The sequence below is a fragment of the Cryptomeria japonica genome, chromosome 4 (genome assembly GCF_030272615.1).
Source record: "Cryptomeria japonica chromosome 4, Sugi_1.0, whole genome shotgun sequence".
NCBI classification, from domain to species: Eukaryota; Viridiplantae; Streptophyta; class Pinopsida; order Cupressales; family Cupressaceae; genus Cryptomeria; species Cryptomeria japonica.
Window position 1 is genome coordinate 595282991 of NC_081408.1, and position 25752 is coordinate 595308742.

The following is a 25752-nucleotide window of genomic DNA, read 5'->3' on the forward strand; positions in this document are numbered from 1 at the left end:
TGAAGGCTAAATTTTTCTTAATTGTAGCAACATGACCATATTCCTCAAGCTCAAATGCTAAAAGTTTTCCAACCAAGGTATCTCTAGATACTGATGTATTAGGCATTGTTCTCAACTCATTAATAACAGTTACTTTCATTTTTGTATGTCAGTGGAAATGCTCTTAAAACTTTAGAAACAATTTCATCTTCACTCAAGGATCCTCCACAACATTGTATTCCCAAAACATTTTCATTTAACCTTTCCATAAAAGCAAAAATTCTTTCATTTTCTTCCATTTTCAGATTTTCATACCTAACCTGAAAGCATTCCAGTTTTGCAATTTTGACAGTGATATCACCTTCATTCAATGTCTCCAATTTATCCCAAATAACTTTAGTAGTAGATCAGTCTGATAATCCCATGATTTGTTGATTTGACAAGGCGCTCATGAGTAATTCCCTTGCTTTGCAATCATTCTCTTGATCCTTACCCAATGTTGGTGGATTAGGTTGATTCGGTGTAGGACCAACATAGCCATTCTTTGTAACATCCCATATGTCTCTTCCAATGCTATTCAGACGAGTCTCCATTCTAATCTTCCATATACCATAGTTAGTTCCATCAAGTTTTAGATTGTCCTTCTTGAAAAAGTTTGTTGCCATAGAATCTCCTCAAGCTGTTAAACTTTTGCAAAAAAGAGGACTCAGCTCTGATACCAATTGTCAAGACCCGGAGGCAACTGAGAGGGGGGGGGGGGGGGTGAATCAATTGTCAATTAATTTCAACCCAAATATAACTTAATCATACTAGATACTTAATGCCGATAGACAGATTAGCAGTAAATATTAATACTAGTGAAAATTAGTGCATAAAATAGAAAGAGAAACAACATCCACAACACATAACACAAATATTTGTACGTGGAAACCTTGTAAGGGGAAAAAAAATGGTGGGAAACCTTACCCACAATTAGATGATACTACTGCAGATAGTATGTGTATACACATGGGGTCTGCACATGCAGAAAGGCCAACCACCTAGATCTCACTACTCAATCACAAAATAGGAGTTACACTGACTATAATTGGATGATTAAATCCAATGATAATGTACTGCTCAAAGTAGCATCTCCAATACTAGATTCACTACCGGTTAAGCTCTAATAATCACCTTCAAACCTTCCTTGAACCTTCTTTATGGTCTGCTCATATGATCTTCAATATTCACACATACCATGATACAATACCACACTTCCACACTTCATCTCACAAATGAGTTCTTACATATATACCAAAGACTAAGACCAAATGTGTAGGTCGACTTACCGAGAATATTACAATTAAATCAATTACAAATAAGTCAAGATGCGATGCATCATGTCAGCTCAATACATTTACAACAATATCCAATTAATTAAATCATCTCCATAATGTGCCGTGCTGATCTGGAATAGATAATGCATGTTGGACCATAACCTAGACCAATTTGCCGGTAACAACAAATATGTCAACCCGATTGGACCAATAACCAAAATACCAAGACCAAGTGTCCAAACCATTTCTTTGACATAACCAAGTGATCTCTATATGATAACAAGTCATCTTCAGTGCCGGTGAACAATATAACCTGCCCATGAACAATATACCAGTGACTATGCATAAGTCATTGAACTTGCCGATGAACATAATGTGCCAGTTCAATATAACCAAAGATATCCAGAAGGATAAGTGTTGACATCAATGACAAAACCAATGCAACACATCCATAATACTAACACTCTTCTCCCCCTTTGACATCAATACAAAAGGCACATATGCACAAATTTCTCCCCCTTAGAACTAACTCACAAATCTGAACATTTGAACTACAACACTGACTACTCCCCCTGAGAAGAAGCTACCACTCATCAATTCGGATCACAAGATATATCTGTGAAGTTCATTGGACTGATTCAAATCCATGCATCTTAGTTTTTATTAGGAGGGGCAATCACCCCTAGCTTCTCTCTAAGATAATCAAAAGTATCCTTAGGCAAAGGCTTCATGAAGATATCTGCAATTTGTTCCTTTGTAGATACATACTCCAATCTAACTTCCTTCTCATTTACCTTTTCTCTCAAGAAATGAAACTTGATTGATATATGGTTGGTCTTTGAATGTAACACCAGATTCTTAGAAATATTGATATCACTTGAATTATTATAGTATATAGCAGTAGGCTCATCAAAAATAACTTTGGTATCCTTCAACATCTGCTTCATCCATATCACTTGAGTACAATTGCTAGCAATAACAATGTATTCAACTTCCATAGTAGATAAAGAAATAGCATTCTACTTCTTACTCATCCATGAAACCAATCTCTTTCCCAAGAAAAATGCACTACGACTAGTACACTTTCAGTCATCCACATCACCTGCCCAATCAGCATTAGTAAAATCACTAAAAGTAAAATAACCATCTTTAGGATACCACAAACCAAAATCAACTGTCCCTTTCAAATATCCATTTTTTTTTCGCAAATACAACAAGAGATTGCTTGGGATTTGCTTGTAATCTAGCAACAAGACACACAAAATTCATAATATCCGGTCTATTCTGAGTCAAATACAACAATCCACCAATCATAAATTTGTATCTACTCTGATTTTCTTTCAGAGAATCATCATCCTTTGTCAACTTACATCTGGTCATCATAGGCGGACCAACTGGCTTTGAATCATCTAAACCAAACTTATTCAACAATTTCTTCACACACTTAGACTGTGATATAAAAATACCTTTATCCAAATGAGTAATTTTCAATCCTAAAAAAAACTTCATCTCACCAATCATAGACATCTCAAACTCATTCTGCATATCATCAACAAACTTCTTGCACAAACCATCATCTCCACCAAAAATAATATCATCAACAATAACCTCAACAATCAAAATGTTCTCATTATCAATTTTGAAGTATAAATCACTATTATCAATACCTTTATTGAATTCAAGCTTCATCAAATAGTTATCTAATCTGACATACCAAGCTCTTGGGGCTTTCTTCAATCCATTAAGTGCTTTCTTCAATATGTAAACCATATCTTTATGATCTGTCAACTGAAATCCATCCGGTTGCTCAATATAAACTTCTTCTTCTAGCTCACCATTAAGAAAGGTTGACTTGACATCCATCTAATACAATTTGAAATCTTTGTAAGCAACATAAGCAAGAAATAATCTAACAACTTCAATTCTAGCTACCCTAGCAAAAGTCTCCCAAAAATCAATTCCTTCCATCTGAGAATATCCCTTAGAAACAAGTCTTTCTTTATTCATAACAATTTCACCTTTTTCATCCAACTTATTCCGAAACACCCATTTAGTTACAATTACATTTTTATCATTAGGTCTAGGAGCAAGAATCCATGTATAATTCTTTTCAATTTGGTTCAATTCTTCTTCCATTTCTTTAACCTAATTTTCATCTTTGCATGCTTCATTAACATCCTTAGGTTCAATCTTAGAAATCAAGCAATACTCTTCAACAATTCTTCTCCTAGCCATCACACCTCTATTCTTATCTTCTATGATTTGATTTTCTCAATGATCCAATCTCACATACATGGGAATCTTAGGATTTTCTTGATTTACAGACTCTTGAGCTCTTTCTTCTACATTATCACTTGTACCCTCTCCTTCATTCTCAAGCTTTTCCAGAATAATCTGAATTTGATTCAGGGTCTGCACTAGCTTTTGTTTATCTGAACTAACATCCTGATCATCTAAATCATATCCACAAGATCTGATCTGTCTCTCATTGTCTTCATCAACCTTCACATTAGCAATTTCAACTATCTTTATCAACCTCTTATTATAACACTGGCAGGCCTTTCTCTTAGTAGAATAACCAATAAAAATTCCTTTATCACATCTATAGCATCAAACTTCACTAGATCTTCATCTCTTCTAATATATCTTTTACTTCCAAAAATTCTGAAATATATAACTATAGGAACATGACCAAACCATAACTCATAAGGAGTCTTATTAGTATCACCTTTGATATGAACCCGGTTCAAATTGTATATAGCAGTATTTAAAACTTGTCTCCAATAGATATGCAGAACATTTCCTTCAATCATCATGGTTCTAGTAGTTTCCTGAATTGTCCTATTCTTCCTCTCCAAAAAACCATTCTACTGAGGGGTCTGCGAAGCAGATAATTGTCTCTTCACCCCATGCTCTTCACAAAAATAATTAAACTCACCGAAAGTGAACTCACCACTTATGTCAGATCTTAGGCACTTTAGCTTTAGTCCAGTCTTAGTCTCAACCATAGCTTTGAAAATCTTGAACTTCTCCAAGGCTTCTGACTTCTCCCTTAAGAAAGTAACCCACATCATCCTTGAATAGTCATCAATCAGCAACATGATGTACCTGTCACCCTACAAGCTTCTCACTCTAGAAGGATCACATAGATCAGTATGCACAAGATCCAATTTTCCATTAGAACTATACTATTTTCTTTTGAAAGTAACTCTTGTATGCTTCCCTAATTGACATTCCTTACATACCCAATTACTATGCTTTATCAAATTAGGAAGATCTCTCACTGCTTAAGTAGAACTTATCTTTACCATGCAATAAAAATTTACATGACATATCCTTCTATGCCATAACCATCTTTCATCAATCTCAGCAATCAAACAACTTTTACCACCAGCATTCAAGTGAAAGATGTTACCTTTAGTCTTTGTACCTGAAGCAATCTCAATTCTGGAACCACTCAAGATCTTACACTTGCCATTATTGAATTTCAAATCATATCCCTTATCAACTATTTATCCAACACTCAAAATATTATGCTTTAGACCTTCTCCATATAAGACATCATTAGTGTTATGCTTAACATCAAGAGAAATATAACCTCTACCACGGATTATACCAACTTTGTCATCACCAAATATTACTGCACCACCATCATACTTTTCCATACTCAAAAAATTACTCTTATCACCTGTCATATGATGAGAGCATCCACTGTCAATAACCCATTCATCTTTCTCTTCAACTTTAGCAGCCAAAGCTTTCTTCTCATTAATGTAGCTAGTAGAATCAGTAGTCATCAGATCATCTTCCTTGATAGCAATAAACACTCATTCATCTCCTAAATTTTCCTTATCAGATTCATCATCCATCACACCTTCATCAACATCATAGTAACACTTCATCTGATATTTAGGCTTGTATGACTTTAATGGCTTTTTAGGAACTCTTTCCAGACACCTTGAGGTAATATGTCTTATCTTATTACTTGAAAAACATTTAAGAGGCAATTTCCCTTCATACTTACTGACTCCTTTAGGCAATCTTCTAGCAATTAGGGCTTCAAGCTCTTCAAGCTCTCTTTCTTCTTCTTCAAGATCTCTCATCTCCTTCTCATATCTGGACACCCTTGTAGAACTTTCTCTCGGATAATATTTCTTCTTCTTGGAAATAGTGGCTTTGAATGCAAATTCTGACTTAGCAAGAGATTCAAAAAATTTGCTCAGCTCAAAGGCAACAAGCTTTCCAATCAACATGTCCCTAGTCACATTTGTCACCATTTGGATCTCCTCAATTACAACAACCTTGTGCTTGTAAGTAGAAGGCAAGGATCTCAATACTTTAGCTACAATATCTGATTCTTCCAATACTCCACTAACACATCTAATATTAAACACAAGCTCATTTACTTTCTGCATAAAGGAGGTAATGTTATCATCTCGACCCATCTTCAGCATCTCATACTTTCTCTTCAAGCTCTACAACTTAGCAACTTTCACATGGTTGTCACCTTCATACAAAGTCTCTAGCTTCTTCTAGATCTCATGAGCAGTCTGCAAATCTATCACATTAGTCATATTAGAATCAATCAAGACACTCAACAATGCTTCCTTAACTCTAATATTGAATTCAAATTCCTTTATCTCATCCATAGTTGTAGGACCATTCGGAGTAGCAATATACACATTCTTAGTAATCTTCCAATAATCTTCAACGATGCATCTCAAGTGATATTTTATCTAGTTTTTCCAGAGAGTGTAGTTCATTCCATCAAACCTCAGACTATCCTTCTTATAAGCATAGGTTTCCATCCCAGATCACCTCAAGCGGTGAAGCTTCTTTCAAAGGATCTAGCTCTGATACCAATTGTTGGAAACAATGCAACAAATTGAAGGGGGGGGGGTGAATTAGTTTTCTCACAAACTTAACTTAAACTCAAATTCAGATATGATAATTAGCAATGAAAGCACAAATAAACACCACATACATAACACACATTACACCAAGATTTTTGACACGGAAAACTCGATTAAGGGAAAAACCATGGTAGGAACCTACCCACAATGAGATGATACCCTGTTAGGAGTAAATGAAATATTACAATGGGGAATGCACATGTATTTAGGCACATTGCCTAGAGCTCACTGCTCAAAACACATAACAAGGAGGGCTACAACCCTTAGGAAGACTCACTGTCTTACAAAAATATTTGGATTACATCCAGAAGATCATGAACTAATAAAATAACATCTCCTCATGCCTGGTTACAGTTCTAGTTAAGCACATGACACAAATCTTCTCTTTCACACTTCCCACACCTCTTCTCTGCTACTGAAAGATCAAAACATTATTTGCACACACACATACATCATAGACACGTCTCTCACATGATCATTACATATATTAATATAAATCATCAACCTATATTTCAAGGTCATCTTGACACTCATCACAAACTATAAGAATATAACCTCACACACTACAACATAATCATGCGGACCAAAAAAATATCATCTAAGACATAGTATGAACCTAAATCAACACCTTGAACATGAAACTCCATCAAGAATTATGCCATGAACATGCACACCATGCTACAATCATCCGATCGGCTAAGAACACCATATAACACAAACATACCAGAGAAATCATCAATAACATGCACAATGATAAATGTGGACCATCAACATGGGTAGAACACAATCTAGAAACATCCACAATCATCATGAGCTACCACAACAACAACCACAACATCACCACTTACTATAATCTTCATCATCATTATACTGAACCTCAAGAACATCAACTACATTGATTATCAAACCGAAAGGCTCACTTGCGGACCTCCAAATCATGAACTATCTGTATTGAGGACACATATGAATGTCCCAAACATTCTTCCAAATATGCAAACCAAGATATTGCAATTCCAGAGCAATACAAAGCAAAATCCAGAACACTAATCAACATAGACAACAGAATAACCAACTGCAATACCGGATCTCATAACTCGATCAAATCACCATGCAAACCTCTGAAACTCTACATGAATCAACTAGAGATACTTATCTCAAAAAAATTTAATCCTCAATAACTCATCTGCAACACACTTGCCAAACCAACTTATCTAATCTGACTGCAACACTGGAACACACAAACGAATATGTCGACATCAATGACAACATATCATTTCAGCAAACTTCTCAACAATATCCAACATAGGCGTCGACCTATGTTAAGTGATGTGTGTGGGGCCTTATGTCATTTTCCAGAGCATGGGGGGTGGACCTTTTTGGTTCCACATGGTCGGGTGGTTGATTCCCTGTTCCATCGAGATATCTAGTGATTTGTTCATGAGCTTGATGGATGGTGTAGACTTCTAAAAATGGTCAACACTTGCGGAGTCATACTTTAACATTTGTGCATTGCCTTATTTTAGGGTTCTTGCATTGCATTAACATTTCTTCTATGTTGCATACTTGGTCTTTATCATTTGTGAGCATCAAGTCCTTCTTCTGCATTCCTCATTTTTCTCACTTTCGAATTAGGTCTTGTCGATAGCAATCTTTAGTCATGATTTTGGTCGATCTTTGTCCTTGTCAATCTCATCATTTTGCGATCGATTCGTCATCGATCCTTGTCCTTGTCAATCTTATCATTTTGCAATCGATTCGTCATCGATCATTGTCCTTTTTCAATCATGTCAATTTGGATCAATTAGTCATTGTTCCTCGTCGATTGGCACCTATCAATTTGATCTCTTTGTCAATCTTGGTCAATTTGTCAACCAATCTCAATCATTTATCAATATTGGTCCTTTGTCAGTCAGAATCATGATCAAACCTACATTAATTTCTTGTTGTCTTGACCTAATTCCTTGTCCTCTTATTTCTAGGATTTTATGATTTATTCATTTAATCTTGATTGTCATTTTCCCTCTAGGTTAAATAATTTATTTATTTATCCTAAGTCTTCTTGTCACAATTAAATATTTATTTAATTGGCTAATTAATTCCCCCTCTTTTTGTGAATTAATTAATGAATGAAAAATTATTAATTAATTTACCTAATTTTCATCAATTTCTAATTTCCTAATTTCCAATTCATCATTTCTAAACCTAATTTCCTATTTCTCCTATTTTTCTAATATTTCCCCTAATTTCATGGGAATGACATTTCAATCTTGTCATAATTTGTCAATCAATCAATCTTGCATAGAAAGTGTCAATTTTGTCATAATTTGTCATATTTGTCATTCTTGATTTGAAATTTTCTTTCAAATCTCTTCATGCTAATCTTGTCATCTCTCCAATTTGTCTATAAATTGGATGAATTTCTTCAATCAAAGGATCCGATCAATCAATCACGCGTCTAGTATCCTTACGCTGCCATTTCATCTTAACAATCTTGCTTTCATACTATGCCTTTGCATTTGTAGGTGAGATCCACAAACAAAGCAATTTGAAGGAGAAAGAAGGACAATGGAGAATCATGAAGGAGATATTTGTATTTGTAATGGTTTGCATTTGATTTGAATGTCTTGTTTTCATATCTCTATTGAATGTTTTTAGGATTTCTTATCATTGCAATTTGGTTTTTGTGATTGAGCTAGTCTAATTCGCTACTTACTTTGATGATTTCCAAATTTCTATCTACATTAATTGGTGAACCCGATGTGAACCTAACCCCTTAACTATGTTTTTGAGTGCTTTTGAGCTGATTTGCAGGTAAAAACCCAAGAAACAGGGCAACTCAGGGCTTTCTAGGCACTTCTACGCCTGTGTAGGAGGGATCTATGCCTGTGTCAAGGCATTCTATGCTTGTGTCAAAGGGATCTGCACCTGTGTCAAGGCATTCTATGCCTGTGTCAAGGCATTCTGCGCCTGTGTTGAGACATTCTGTGCCTGTGTAAGGCCAGAAACAGAGGTGAAAATCAGTGTTTTTACTTGCAAATTAATTTGTTTTGCATTCTGTTCTTATATTCTGGTTTTCTTTGGTACTAATTCTCTATGCAACGTCTTGGCATTACGTGTGACGAAGACTAAAAATGCAACTACTAACGAATCTTATGTAGGACGCGGTCAAAGACTATCACTAAAACATCGTGCTTGCATTTTTTTAAAGTAGTTGCACATTTCATTTCTTAAAGGTTAATGAACACCTTGCATGCTTTGTTTGTTTTTAATTTGATTGCATGTTTTAACCCTTAGAACTGGGCCTGCCTCCTGATTTGCCTGGCACTTCACATAGGCATTGGTGAGAGGGAACGACCCTAAGTGGTGATGGGCTAAAGCCAAGATATTCCAAACCACTCTAAATAACTATGGATGCAACGAAAGTTGTAGACAATGGGTTCTGGAATGGTATTGTGATGATTTATTCGCCGGATCAATACCCACCCAAACGGATGCCCTTACTAGAATCTCTTGTTTAGATGCCAAAATCCTTCTATCTGTTGGCTCAGGCGTTGTGATATGCGCATGCCGAAGACACCTCTCATGTACTCCTTAGTTAGAGATAGCAAGTTCTTGGGAAGTGATGCCCCTTGAACTTGAAGCTTGGTATGCCCGAGAAGTGAGTGCACTGTAAGGGGGAGCTAGTGCTACCAAGCGTCTAGCTATCCGGCTAAGTGTTGTATTTTATGGTTGGAGGATTCAATAGATAGTGCCCTTGCCAGCCATAAGATTTGTTGTAAATGAGCATGATTGTCTTGGGTCTAAGTCCAAACATCTTGTCTTTTGTGATTGTCAAAAGTTGAATTATACAATTGTCACAAAACATCATGTGTCAAACAAGTCCAAACATTGTCCAAACAAGGTTTTAAAAAGAGAACATTCATCCAACAAAGTTCAAAACATTTTCAAAACATGGCTTTCAAACACATTGAAAAATTTTGTCTCAACATTCATGTCACTTTAGGCTAGGTTTTGCATAGTCCAACTTAGGTCCTAGGGCATATTGTCATCTCCCTTCATTTTAGTCCTTTTCATTGCAAGCATCCTCATTTTGCACTTAGGTCCAAGATCATTTCCCTAAGTTTTCATTTCATTGTCATATCCAAGCTAGATTTCCATCTAGGTGACATTCGTGCATTATCCTTGTCATGCTAAAATTAGGTCTTGCCTAGGTTGCATTTTGCATATTCCAAGTCATTGGTCTTCGCATATCCTTATCATTGTATTGTCATCTTGTCCTGGCTTCATCTTCTCATATCCTATCCTTAGATCATTTTCATGTCATATCCTAAGTCATTGTCATAATCATTGCCTTCTTGCATTTAGTCTCAAAAATTGGGTTTGTCAAACTTAGAAAAATCAAAACTTTGGATGATACCCTAAGTTGTTGTTAAGAAGTCTTGACCTTGTCCAAAAATTTGTCCTTTCGTTAATATCAATTTTGTCAAACCTAGCTTAGTATCCAAGCATATAGGTGAGACATTGTCAATTTGTCCTATTGTCATTTGGTCCTTTGTCCTTTAAGGTCTTGGCTTCACTCCAACTTCCCAAGGTTGAGTCTTTAGGATTGCATTTCAAAAAGTTTGTCCAAATCTTGAAAAACAACAAAAACATAGGTTGCATTCTTGCCATAGATTTCATTTTCATCTATTTAGGTTGCATTTAGTTGCATATCATACATCATCCTTTTAAAATAAAAAATCCCCAAAAATATTATATTTGCATAGTGACATGCCTGTTGAAACAAGGTCAAAATCTAAGAAGATGGGCGAACCAACATATCAATCCATTGACAACATATCAAACTCACAGTTGCAACCTAGTCAATCATTACAAATTGAAGGTTCGTCAAACACATCATTACCACCATATGGAATGGTTCAACTTGGACCACCTCCACTATATGAGCCAGTGTTTGTACCCATGAAACTGGGATATGGGAGTGTTCCACCAACGCCAAGGGAAAATACACCTTTTGATTGGAATCAACTGAACCTGCAACATGAAATTTTAAACATTACATGAGGAACAAACTCTTTCACAAGGATTTGGTTCAGATCAAGGCATTCAACAAGAAAAAAATTCAAATGTTTTACCAGATTCTTCATTAGATTCCAATGCTTCCGATGATGTTGATATGTTCCTTAAAGATCCGAAGTTGACAAAAAAGATGGATAAATTCTTGAACAAGGTCTTTAAGATGTTCCCACAAAAATATCTTGACATGATGAGTAATGTGACCTCCTCAAGTGAGCAAATTAATGTGCAAAAACAACAAGGCAGTGAGCTGTTAAGTTTCTCTCCACATCCAAACAAAGAAAATGTGCAACAAGAAACTCAACACACCTTGATGAGTAAACGTGCTTCAAAAACATTGACAGTGACTATTCCTCAAAAGTCATCATTTGAAACAATAAACAATCCGTTATTTAATACAACACCTTTAACACAAGATCAAATGAGGGCCACACAAATATTGATAGCTGTCCCTCAACAAGAAATGATTCCTCAAAATATTACAAGTGGATCAAAATCTAAGATGCAAGAAAGCTTTATGACTAGAATGCCTGATCTTACCAATGTCCAAAACAATTCCACAATGCAGCAAAGTTCCTATGTCCCATTAAGTTCAAAATATTTGCCAAATACTCAAGTACCTACTATGCAAAATATTGTGACAGATCCTTCGATAATGGCAACACAAAGAGCCACAAATAGTGGTTTGCACCAACAACAAGTGTTACAACAATTGAGCAATACACAAAGGGCACACTCAAATGTGCAAACAAGCAATGTACAACAACAACAATATCGCATTCAACAACATGTTGCAGTGTCTTCTGCTCCATTACAAGTTAATTCAAACTTGCAACCACCACAGTGGATTGGACAAACAACACAAGTAAATGTGAGTGCCATACCCCATCTCAAGGAGAAACAACAAAAACCTCCCAAACAAAGTTTTTTGCAAATGATGGGATTTACATCAAGACAACAACAATTGGCACAAAGTCAGCAAATTCTGATTCGTCAGCATCAACAACAATATGTGCCTCAATATGTGCCAAGACAAACAAATTATCATACTTCCCAACCACAATTGATGTCCGTGCAATATCAACAACACCCTCAATTTGCCTCCACTTCCCCTCCCATTCCATCATATTTTGAAGTTTCACAAGAGCAATTTACACCATCACCTCCGAATGATGCATCAAATAATGCATCCTCCCAAGGATTGTTTGCCACAGAAATATATGCTAATCAATTCATTTATACAAATCCCTTGTACTATTTGGAAATGCAAGATTTAATGCCATCAAATGCTTCTCTTTTAGAGAGTCCCATTCAAATTTCATCCCCTTCATGCCAAAGCATTGATCCCTTGCCAAAATCCCCCATGCATATCCAAAGTCCAACTCCATGTCAAGAGGATAATTTAGAGGATGAAGAAACATGTCTTAAAACAGATGAAGATCAAGATCTTGAAACCTTATCATCCCATCCAATTGTTTACTAGGACCCCATGTTCCCAGATACTCACGATGATTCCCCTATTCTTGTCCATCCTATCCAAAGTCCTATTGATACTCCATTCCTCGAGCAAGATCAAGATATCCCAGTCCATCCAATCCCAAATGATCCCCTTCCATTTCATGAAAACAATGTCTTTTCAAATCCCATTGACATTCCACTTCCTAAGAAAGATCAAGATATCCCTTCCATCCTTTCTGATGATCCCATTGAAAGTCAAGAGCAAAGCAACTTTAAAGAGGATTCCAATGATCTTCCTCCTTGTCAAGATCAAATTATTCCTTTAAATCCTCCACAAGATCCTTTTGTTCCTCCATCTCCTTGTCTCAACGCTCCATATACACTCCAAGATCGCATTTCTTTGGATGATCCCATTATTTCTCCCATTCCATCTCTTGAAGAGCCTGTCATTGAACCATGTCCACTACACAATCCTAGTCCCCCTCATGATCCTAATCCCCCTCATGATTCTAACGTGTCAGTGCAAGATGTTCATGAACCCTCGACATGCATAATGGGTTCTTCCACTTTGGTGCAATCCGATCCACTTCAAGATCTCATTATTTCTCTCATATCATATCCACCTCATAATGGACTCGTGTCTTCTTCCCAAAGAAAAGAGTATCCCACAAGTCAAGATATTCATAAAGGAAAAGGAGTAGATCTCCATAAGAAAGAATCCCTTCATGTTAAAGAAGATCTTAAGGGTCATGTCTACACAACTCACTCTCAAGACGTTGGTATCCCTCCTTCAAAATCCAAACATATCCCTTCCCCATCATACTTTCCATCCATCTTAGGTCCTTATATTCCTTCGTCCTCTATGCAAGGTCAGCAAAGGCACACATCCTTGAGTAAATTCCATCCATCCAAAATAACTCCATTTCATTCGTATCCATCCATGCATTCCTTTCCCCCTCCAAGCAATTTGGATGCCAAGTGTAAAAGTCATAAGTCTAGCAATCCACATCTATTCAAGGATCAACATGTCCAATATATTCGACATGTCAAAACAAAGAACAATTGATCTATAAAGAAAAATAAATATCCAAAAGGCCACAAAAGCCCACTGAGAAAAATAAAGGAAAGTCAAAATATATATGGGTTCCTAAATCCCTTATACAAGCAATTCACTCCAAGGAACCACAAAAGCATGAAAAATTAAAAACCATGTGGATCCCTAAGCAGCTCCTTGAAGCACAAAAGCCTAAAGAAACATCACAATTGGCATCTACAATTGCTATTCCTCCATCCAAACCTCTCAAATTTGTTCCTTCATCTCCTTCTTCATCCATTTTGGGCCCTTATGTCCACAAATCCCTAGCTATTCCTTCATCAAAATCTCCATATCCAAAACCCACTCTTCCTCCATTAGTCCATCACCCCTCAAGGTGTGTGCCAATGTTGATCTTGCCTTCATTTCCATCTACTAAAGCCCAATTCTTCCAATACCCTATCTATTATCCAATGCATATTTTCCATCCTTCGATCCCTTTGATCCCATCCTTTGCATAAATCCTTGCCTTAGTTTCATCTTATTTTCCATGTCCTTATCCTACCAACGTCTTTGAGCATACTTTTAAAGGTCATGGTCCATTTTTTTCAAGGCTACTATCTAAACAAAAAGAGAGTCCATCTTCCATCCCCTATCATGTGTCCATCTTCTATTGAAAAAGTAAAAAAAAAATACAAAAAAAAAAAGTGAGAAAAAAAGAAAAAAAGAAAAAAAAGTAAAGCAAAAATAATTTGTCCATTGGTGAAAACCTGGCAAACAGGCGCCTTGGGCAAGTACCATGATGAAAACCTGGCAAATAGGCATCATGCATAATCTATGAACTTCTTGCACACCACACTTGGGGGCAGGTTTCCTCCTTCATATCCTATTGCCCTCCATTATCCTATCGAACCCATGTCATACTCCTCCATTATCCTATTGTCCCTCATGTCCAGTTTCCCTTTCCACCTTTGATCTTGACAAGGCTAAGGATCATCATGAGCATCATGCATCTTGTTTGCAGCTTTTAGTCCATCATAGCTTTTGGTCGTTATCCATTTGCTTATTATAACCTTTCATCCATATTCCCTAGCTTATTGCAACTTTCTACCGCTATCCCGTATCCTATCCCGACCTTTAGTCCATGTCCCTTATCCATTCTTGGTCTTGCTTATCCTTTCCATATCTTATCACTATCCATACACTCCTTTTTTTCATTCCTTGATCTTGATCTGACATAAGGATGCAAAATTTAAACATGGATTCAAAAACCTCTTGACATGTCCCTCATGCCATCTTCCTGCTTTACATTGTCATATCCAGTCTCTTGTCCCATCATGCAATAGCCCTTGAAAATTGCATCCGTATTGTCTCCATGATAAAAGGCCTTTGTCTTCTCTCTATCCACCAACATTTCAGAAAGCCTATTTATTCACCTGTCATATTCCTTGCCTTGCTAGACACTGGGGGCAAAATCATAAAAATTGAAAAATGTCCTTAAAAAAAAATAAAAAAATTGAAAAACGTCTTTAAAAAATCCCTAAAAATCAAATAGTGTCCTGAAAAAATCTCTAAAAAGTCAAATAAAGTCCTGAAAAATGAACAAAAAATTTCAAAACATCAAAATCCAAAAACAATTCCTTTGGCATTTTGCATTTTGTCAATAAATGGTACCCTTTGTACATAGACAGATCGCTGAGCATACATCCAATGACAAATCAATCAAACATTTGTGTAGACAACAAACAGATAACATGTTACAACATTGTGCTTTAACTGAAATCACACATTAACAGATGAACTTTTCAATCAAACCAGACATTCAAATTGATCAAAATTGTCATATCAATCAATCAACATCAATATCATTTCTCCTTGTCTCTATTATCATGGGTCTTATACAGGGTGTGGTATACTCAAAACCAAACTATGTCCTGTCTTAGATGGGGTACCGCATTCCCTGAAACCAGATAGCATGATCATTCTTATTTTCCACTTTTGACAATGAGGATCACAATGTTTGTTTGACTTGGTTGAATTTGTGCATCTTATCTTTTTATTGATTTATCTTTGGCTTTGATCATGTTCCTATGTTGCTCAAGGATGTCACTGAGTGATTTGGAGTGATCGGGATGGTTTATGGTCCCTTTTGTTTTTTGGTTATGTTTGCTATTTGTGGAATGTTTGTCACAAATCGGGCAACTATATCATTGGGTGTATGTGATAAGTACATTCACTTTGTGAACGCCGCACATACCTCAACCCTTGATGTATGCACCCTAGGATGATTCACTCATTCCTTGTGTGCGATGTGTCTATCTTTTACAAAAAGGGTTGCGTTTCAGCTCTGGCCTTCAATGCCATGATGCTCTGCATCTGCTTTGCTACATTAAATAAAGGTTCTCACCTACTTTTGTGCATTGGTGAAAGCAAGTTTTTCCTTCATCTCTAACTGTCCTCTATCTAATTTCTTCTTACTAACATTTCTTCCATCAGTCTTGGCAGTCCGTTTGATCTGTTCGAACCTATCATCTTCTATCATTCTTATCGATCAATTGGCCTCTTTTCTAGATTTTTCCGACCAATTCCTTGAGGGGGCATGCATATGTCATTGTTATTGTCTAGGGCATTTTCATTATTGTTCTTTGAAACAATGCTTAGAATTGCATTGTCTCAAAGAGGGGCAAAATGTAGACATCTAAAAATGGTCAACACTTGCGGAGTCATACTTTAACATTTGCGCATTGCCTTATTTTAGGGTTCTTGCGTTGCATTAACATTTCTTCTATGTTGCGCACTTGGTCTTTATCATTTGCGAGCATCGAGTCCTTCTGCATTCCTCATTTTTCTCGCTTTCAAATTAGGTCTTGTCGATAGCAATCTTCAGTCATGATTTTGGTCGATCTTTGTCCTTGTCAATCTCGTCATTTTGCGATCGATTCGTCATCGATCCTTGTCCTTGTCAATCTTATCATTTTGTGACCGATTCATCATTGATCGTTGTCCTTTTTCAATCATGTCAATTTGGATCAATTAGTCATTGTTCCTCGTCAATTGGCACCTATCAATTTGATCTCTTTGTCAATCTTAGTCAATTTGTCAACCAATCTCAATCATTTATCAACATTGGTCCTTTGTCAGTCAGAATCATGATCGAATCTACATTAATTTCTTGTTGTCTTGACCTAATTCCTTGTCCTCTTATTTCTAGGATTTTATGATTTATTCATTTAATCTTGATTGTCATTTTCCCTCTAGGTTAAATAATTTATTTATTTATCCTAGGTCTTCTTGTCACAATTAAATATTTATTTAATTGGCTAATTAATTCCCCCTCTTTTTGTGAATTAATTAATGAATGAAAAATTATTAATTAATTTACGTAATTTTCATCAATTTCTAATTTCCTAATTTCCTATTTCTCCTATTTTTCTAATATTTCCCCTAATTTCATGGGAATGACATTTCAATCTTGTCATAATTTGTCAATCAATCAATCTTGCATAGAAAGTGTCAATTTTGTCATAATTTGTCATAATTTGTCATATTTGTCATTCTTGATTTGAAATTTCCTTTCAAATCTCTTCATGCTAATCTTGTCATCTCTCCAATTTGTCTATAAATTGGATGAATTTCTTCAATCAAAGGATCCAATCAATCAATCATGCTTCTAGTATCCTTACACTACCATTTCATCTTAACAATCTTGCTTTCATACTATGCCTTTGCATTTGTAGGTGAGATCCACAAACAAAGCAATTTGAAGGAGAAAGAAGGACAATGGAGAATCATGAAGGAGATATTTGTATTTGTAATGGTTTGCATTTGATTTGAATGTCTTGTTTTCATATCTCTATTGAATGTTTTTAGGATTTCTTATCATTGCAATATGGTTTTTGTGATTGAGCTAGTCTAATTCGCTACTTGCTTTGATGATTTCCAAATTCCTATCTACAGATGGTTCTTCTTCTCTTCAGTTTCAGTGCTATGGATTTATGTTGTGAATGTAATTTCTATTATATGTAAAGATTCGTCTATGCACTTGTATTTGTATATCATTCATGTGATCATTGTATCATGACATTCTTATTGTAAGGATTGGTGTAAATTATAATGTAAATTATGCATAAGACGTAAAATGTAATGTAATAATGTTATTGTATGTTCAATTTATGTGATGTTGGTACAGACTATATTATAGGAGTGATTATATCCATTATGTTTTCAAGATTTGATAGGTTAAGAACATTTGATATTGGTGCTTAAAATGAAAATAGTATCCTAGAAGTGTTAGTTATGTTATATCTTATGATTATTATGACCATGGTTTAAAATGAGCACTTTCTTAAGTTATGTTCAATGAAAAGGCGTTAGTTTAAGTAGGGGATGTATCATGTATCATTATAAACGTTACACATATCTATTCAATTGTTGTGTTTCAGTAATGACGTTAGGATACCCTAGGGGATGAAAGTTAGATGAAGTGAGTTTACTTCCACTTGTGCATTAATTTTATGAAGTCATGTTAGTGTAAACATATAAATTTTCTTTAAGAATAATGTGATGATGTATCTCTTTTAATTTTTTTGTCTCTAAGTTGTTTAGCTAGGATGTTTATTGGTGGGCATTGCACTAAGCATGGCCTAAGTTTACTCACTTGACTTCAAAATTTCTCCATTTGGTATCAGTAATGCAATGCACTTATTTATTGGAGAAATCTCCATGATGTAGATATTGTAGGTATTATTGTAACTTAAAAGAAGTATGGCTCTCGATTCGAAATTGACTAGGGATTGCACTTAAACATATATCAAGTTGTGGGATGCAAATTTATTGGTAAACAAAGAGGTTTCTGTCCTAAATAAACCTGAATGAATCCCACATCATTTGGATGTAGGTTTGAAATGATAGCTCATTGATATATATGTCATGTTTATTTATTCAATTATTTAATCCAATATTAATTAAATAATATTATATTTATTTACTTTTTATATATAATTATTTTATTTAAGTGAGTTCATTGTCCCACTTTAATGTTTTTATTTTATTATTATTTTTGTATTATATATATTGATGTTGAAGCTTTCCATTCTTCTTCTAATGACTCTTAATATGCTGATAATGACTCCTCCTAGGATGTTGTTGAGCCTATTACTACTGGTGTGTTCTCCTCAAGCTCCATGGATCCTACTCCACCTCTTGATACTGGTGTGGCTTCCTCTGGTCTTGTGGAATTTACTATTGTTGCTCTTGTTCTACTCCAACCTTTGCTAGTTGTTGGTTAGCAGTCTGCTCCTAGTGCTGATAGACCCTCTAAGGGGTTTTCCTCTCTTTCTCCTACTTGTAATGATGTTATAAACAATATTATTTCTTGGAATTTTGTTAGTTGTACAAAGAAAGGTTTTTCTTCCTCCTAAACTCTTACTCGAGTTGTAGGTGAAATTTGTTATGACCGTTAAGGCTCGTTCCTTGCTAGGCTACTAGTGTCTTGTAAGTGGTATGTTTGGGCCTTTTTTTGTTGACAATGGTTTGTTTGTGAGCTATTGTAAGTGGCCTATTTGGCCTGAGTTTGTATAGGGTTCAAAGCCTTATTTTGTTGCTTTTATAATAAAAAACATTAAATCTTAAATGTTAATTTTTCTTTAAAAGCATATACATAAAAATAAATAATATATTTCATTATTGTTATTATTATTATTGATATTTTTAAATTGATTTTTTTCTCTCTCCTCATCTTATATATATAATTAATATTATATTATATTCTCATTATATGTATTTGGGGTTGTAGATTTGAATAAATATTTATTTTAATATAAATCTATTTGCATGTATGTTTAGGGGCTTTGTTTATTGAAGTAGTCAACGGTGAGGAGGGACCTCAAAGAGATCAATCCGGACTGGTTAGCAAGAGTAACACAACAGAAACACAAAGATATGATGGAGGCAATGTAGAACAAATTGTTTTATTTCATGAAAAATAATTACAACCAACCAATAACAACTGAGCATAACCGGTAACAACCAAGTGACAACATAACTGGCTCATAGGCTTGGTAGAACATACATAATAGGTCACAATCGAGACCTTGAATCTTAAGATCTATCCTCTACGCACATTTTCGCTACTTGATTCTTCTGTTTGTTAAATTCTAATGTGCAATTGCAATTACAAATACGATCCAAAGGATCCAGTCGGCCCAAAAAGGGATGAAAACCCAAAGAACAAGACCTAACGTGTAAAATAAATAAGGTTGGCCTCTATCAAGAGATTCCTCCTAAAAATCTAAAGGATGAAACCTAGAGCATGAGAAAAGGTCAGCTACATGCCAAGGAACATCGAAATCAATGCCCAAGGCTCTGCAACTTCCGAAGGGGTTCCGGTAGATCACCAAAATAGTTCTAGGCAACTGGTAACAAGAAACTGTCAAGGAAGCCGATAGCGATATCTTGCCAAAAAATGATCTAAATGCGATGTAGTTTGGAACTAAGAAAGATGATCAAGTCTTTAAGTACAATCCAACTCCATTGGATCCGGTGAGCCAAAACCAAGACACACAGAAAGAAAAGTTAAAAATGCAAACAGAAAGAAAAACATAAAGGAAAATGTTTTTGGTTGATGCAAGATTGCTATGAACCGGGGATGCTCCTGCATCATTTATAGATTAAAAAATTTTTGGCCTTTCCAATTTACATAATTGAGTATTGGATTCTTGTCGCTCACTCATCTGCCCTTGTTCTAGGGACTTATCCATTATGTATTTTACCTCTTTAAATCTTAGGTATTTTGTGCTTAATGACATGTTATGGATGTGGAGAGATCTATTTTGGTCAAGCATTTATCTACCTCCTTCAACCCCCTTTTTGAAAATCTTAATTCTAAACCTTTGTAGGTTTCACCTGCAAATATTCCTCTCTATTTTTGGGAAGATTCCCACTATGAGGAAATTGACAATGTTATGGGTCCTTTACTGAATGTTGACTCTACTACTTCCTACATAAGTCACTCTATGTATTCTCATATTTTGATTAACATTGATATCACCAATATTTTTAACAAGGATACTATTTTGATGGAGGGGTATGAGGCTTGGACTCAACCACTTGATTATCAGGGAATCCTTTTAAATGTTGGACATTCTTTACCATCAATCACATAGATTCTGATTGTAAGGAAGCCAAAGTATTGAAACAACTTCCTACACTAGTCTTTAGAGGAGGGTTATGGAAAACTTTTTAGATCTTTATAGTAGTTATAAAAATAAACATAAATAAACAACATAGTGATTTGTTAAATAATGCAATACAAAAATTTGTAACACAAGCCTGCAAGATCAAACAACAAACTAGATCACCTTCTACAAATGAGACTAGCAAGAAAAATAATTCACATTCTTCAAAAGAAAAGATTACCAAATTAGATTGCAATGCATAATGATGCGCTTATATAGAGAGCACAAATATGCCTTAAGCTAAATTTAAGAGAACTTAAGTGCAACCATGAGGAGCTAAATAAATCTCAAATCTAGCTGAAATAGATGTACAAAAGCTAAACTAGATGCACAACTAAAGCAACTAGAAGCATAAAAGCACAACTAATTGAACTTAAAAAAAATAAAACATAACTAGTTAAAATTCTCTAACACCCTACCTTAATTAAAACTTAGAGTAAAGTAGAAAATCTCTAAATGCATGAATACATGAGGTGTCCTAAAAACTGAAGGCCTAAAAAGCTACCCAAGTATAAAAAACATGTCTCTCTAAGTAAAGAAAAAAGGGAAAACCATGTGGGAAAAAAAGCCCTGTCCAAAAGTGAGAGATGCAATGCATAGAAAAAAACATGAATTGCTAAAGGAAGGAGTTAAGGAGTAAGGAGTGTTCAAATCAATGTCTCAAAAGAATATGAACATGAAGAACATCCTTGAAGCATAAAGAAGTTGTAGACAAATATCGAATGATAATTGCTATAGTGTTGAATCAAGAGCCTACTTTGAAATCAAGACAATGATCAGGATCAAGAAGACAACAATCTGCATGAGTGCCCCCAATAACACTATTCAAAAAATAAGATGAAAAGAAAAGGCAAAATATCTGATAGTCAAAGATACATATGGCACATAAATGTGCACAAGTGATGCCAATGATACAATTCAACCATGCAAGAATAAACTTCTAGTCTAAAATACAGGTGCCAATAGTCTAAAAAACATTGATCAAGAGAAGATAGAAGGTTGCCTCCATAAAATTGGAATGCAAGAGTTTCTAAATCCAAATAAAAACCAAGAAAGCATTAGCATCAATAGTAGAAACCCCCCATAATGCTGACAAAGGAGAGAGATGACATATCCATTGAAATTGTATGTCACCATGAAGTGCATGAAGGAGAATAAATATCTGAATGTGCACAAGAAAGTACCTGCAATTGAAAAAGTATATGCAACCAATGCACACAGGCATGGGACAAGAATCACAAGGATTTGATGTTGTCAAAATAAGGGACACTCACTAGACAAAGGTGTGATGAAAAAAAAAAATGTACTACACAACCCCCTTATGACACTTTATAATACCATACACAAAAGTGGCACTTTATTTTAGTGGATCTACAGACAAAGAAGTTCATGAAAAAGGATATTGAAAATTCCTAAATAGGGTGAAGTGTTGCAAATAAATGTATAACATCCCAAGAGAGGCCATCCAATGCAAACAAAAAGTTTCCAGAAGCCAAATTGAGAAAGTAATCAACCATAAGGTGAAACACAAAAGACTGAATGAAAAAACCCAAGGGTAAAATTTGGAAACAATAGTAGTTGATCTAAATAGAGGACTCCAAGTTTTTTTTGATGATTTATGGGTCGCCCAAAACTAGATAGCACATAGGAACAAATACTAAATATGTAGCTCACTCTAAAGCAAAACCAAAGAAGCATTAGTACTAATATTAGAAACCCCCCATAATTTTAACAAGGGAGAGAGATGATAGATCCACTAAAATTGTGTGTCACCATGAAGTGCATGAAGGAGAATAAATATTTGAACATGCACAAGGAAGGACTTATAATTGACAAGGGTATGCAACCAAATGCACACACACACATGGGACAAGAATAATGAGGATTCAATATTGTCATGGAAGGAAACTCACTAGACAAAGTGTTAGAATATTTAATCTTTACTTAGCTTAGGTTTATTTTTATTTAATTTAGGATATTCCTTTGGAATTCCTACATGTAATTTGTCCTCTAGTACATGTGTGAGGACAAGTCATTTCTTTTATTTTCCTTTATTAAGGAATATTAGATTTTCTCCATAAGAGGATGTGGACACATGGCACACACATTTTATGAATGGTGGCATTCATAGATTTGGGAGTTACTTTGTAACTCCTCTCCTCATCTCTATTTAAGAGATGCCTCCTCTCTCATTTCTTCTTAATGACAATATTGTAAAGAGCTTCTTGCTCTCTCTCTCTCTCTCTTTCATTTTTAGGCATTGCCTCATTCATAATATCACAAGGGGTTTTTCTTTGCTTTTCCCCTTTCAAAAGTTCTTGTGCCTCCTTCTTCTCATTTGGGTGATGCTCCAAGTTTATTGCTTTTCTCTTGGTAACAATTACTTCATCATAAACTTTCTTGGATTAATTTTTCCTTTCCTTGCTCTTTTTTTTCCTTTTATGGTATTAGAGCAGGTTTCTAATCCTTGTTTTAAGTTGACATTGATGAAGGTTACCATTCAGTGGAGTTCACCTTGTTGGAGGCATTATTGAGAGGAGAAGAAGTTCTTTTCTAATATTTTCTATTGTGCAGGTTTTGGTTTCAGATTTTAATTTTTTTTCAAACTTGTTAACAAGTTTGCCTGCAGGTTTAATCTCCTATTCTAGTTAGTTTTTATTACAAAAAAAGGGCTTTGGAAGGCTTGCCGCCAAAGTTCCTTCTTTCTAGTTTACATTTAATTATTTTTTTAAAGTTTTGGAAGGCTTGCAGCCAAAACTCCGGTGCTAACTTCTTTTCCTGCATACTTTAGATTTCATATTCATTTGTTTTGGAAGGCTTGCCGCCAAAACAGTTTCTTCATAAAGTTGTTTTTCTGATTCACTTGCAGATTTTAACCTTTTTCTTGCTTACAACTATTCTGATTCAATTTGTTTGAATCTGCCATTCAGTCCTAACATCTTTATTTGCAGGTGTTCTTGATAAATAAAAAGGATAATCTTTATTTAAACTTAAATTTGTTGAGGATTAAACTCAAACTTAAATTTGTTCTTCTTGTATGATTGTATCTGTTTTGTTTTTCAGTCATTGGACTGTGACTCTATTGTCCCTTTCAACCATACCGTGGTTATCATTTTGAGTTGTTTTAGATATTTTATGGTTTATTGTTAAATAAAATAAGTTTATTATTGCTTTTACCAGTGCCGAGCATAAAAACATGCGGATGACATGAATCCTACATAAGGCTGCAAAATCCAAAATAAGGCTGCAAACTTACTGAATTTTTTTCTTAAGAGTTGATAACAGTTGTTAAAGTACTTTCACAGTATCTTACAGTTCACCTACTTTTTACCATCAATCAAATCAATTTGAGGAAAACATATTTGGTTAAATAATGACCGAATGAAGAAATTGGGCATTAAAAAGCCACTTTCTTCAAACATAAGTCGTGGCACAAAAGATTCAGAGATTAAAATCGACATCAGTTGCCAGATTTCAGATTTCAGATTCTCAGGTATACTATGATCACATTTGAACCATAAAAAGTATTGAATGCTCTAAAATCCTTAACATATTCAAACACTTCACGTCATTTAGCAGGTTCGAATTGTTCTTTCAAAGCTTCTGTGGATTTAAACAACGAAGTCTGTAACACCTCCACGCTGCATACACCCCAGGTCTGTAACACCTCCACGCTGCATACCTGCCAGTGACCTTTTGCCTTCGCAGACATATAGCACTGCTCTTCCTCCGAAGGTGGGACATCTGGCCTTGCTGGGTAAGGGTTCAAACCAGGATTATGCTGTAGCTGACTTAAGGTTACCTGTTGATATTGCTGTTGTCTCAGTTGTGCTTCTCGGCGTAAAAATTCTTCACGATATTTAGCCTGTTGAGCTCGCATTGCTCTTAACTTCTCTTTATATTGATAATTTATCTCTCTAGTACGCTCTTGGTGCCTGATGTTTTCTTCATCCTCTGCATCATTTTGCTCAGTTTGGTCTTGAAAATCTTCTCTCCTTGCAACCTCGAGCTCCCTGTCATTTTTACCACCCAATTTTTAGGGCACCCACCGCTGAATCCAAAGTAGGCGTCCTTAATTCTGAGGCTGTTTTCATTGCCAGGGGTTTAAACGTCTCCTTTGATAACTGCGTCAAATCAAAACTTCTGTGGTCTGCAACTTCTGTGTATTCCCTGCAAATCATTATTACCTGCTTGCTTCATAATTTTTTTAACGTCTCTGCAGTCATCTGGCAAGTTTAAAAGTTTTTTAAAACTTATTTTATTTAAATCAAGTTTAGTTTAATATTAAATTTTATTAAACTTTTATTATTTCTTTTAAAAAGTTTAAATAGTCTATATATAAACATTAATAACGTTAACAAAATTAGTTATCAAGTTTTTTTTTACATTTAAAATAAATTAAAGTTTTTTTTGAATAAAGTTTTTTTAATAAAGCTTTTAATATACAATAGTTTTATTTTGTTATTAAGACTTATAATTGTTTAAATCAAATTTTAAAAAAACAAAAAAATCAATTTCAATTTGTTATTAAATTTTCTTTGTTAAATATTTTTTTTTGTTTAAAAATTTGTTATTTAAGATTTGAATATAACTTTTTTTTACATAAATTTTGTTATAATTTTTACTCAAATCTGGTTTATTTTTAAATCAAGGAGGTTAATTTTATTTTTTAATCAAAGGGGTAATTTTTTTTACAAACTATTATTTTGCTATCATGTCTACATTAATTCCAGAAATTAAAT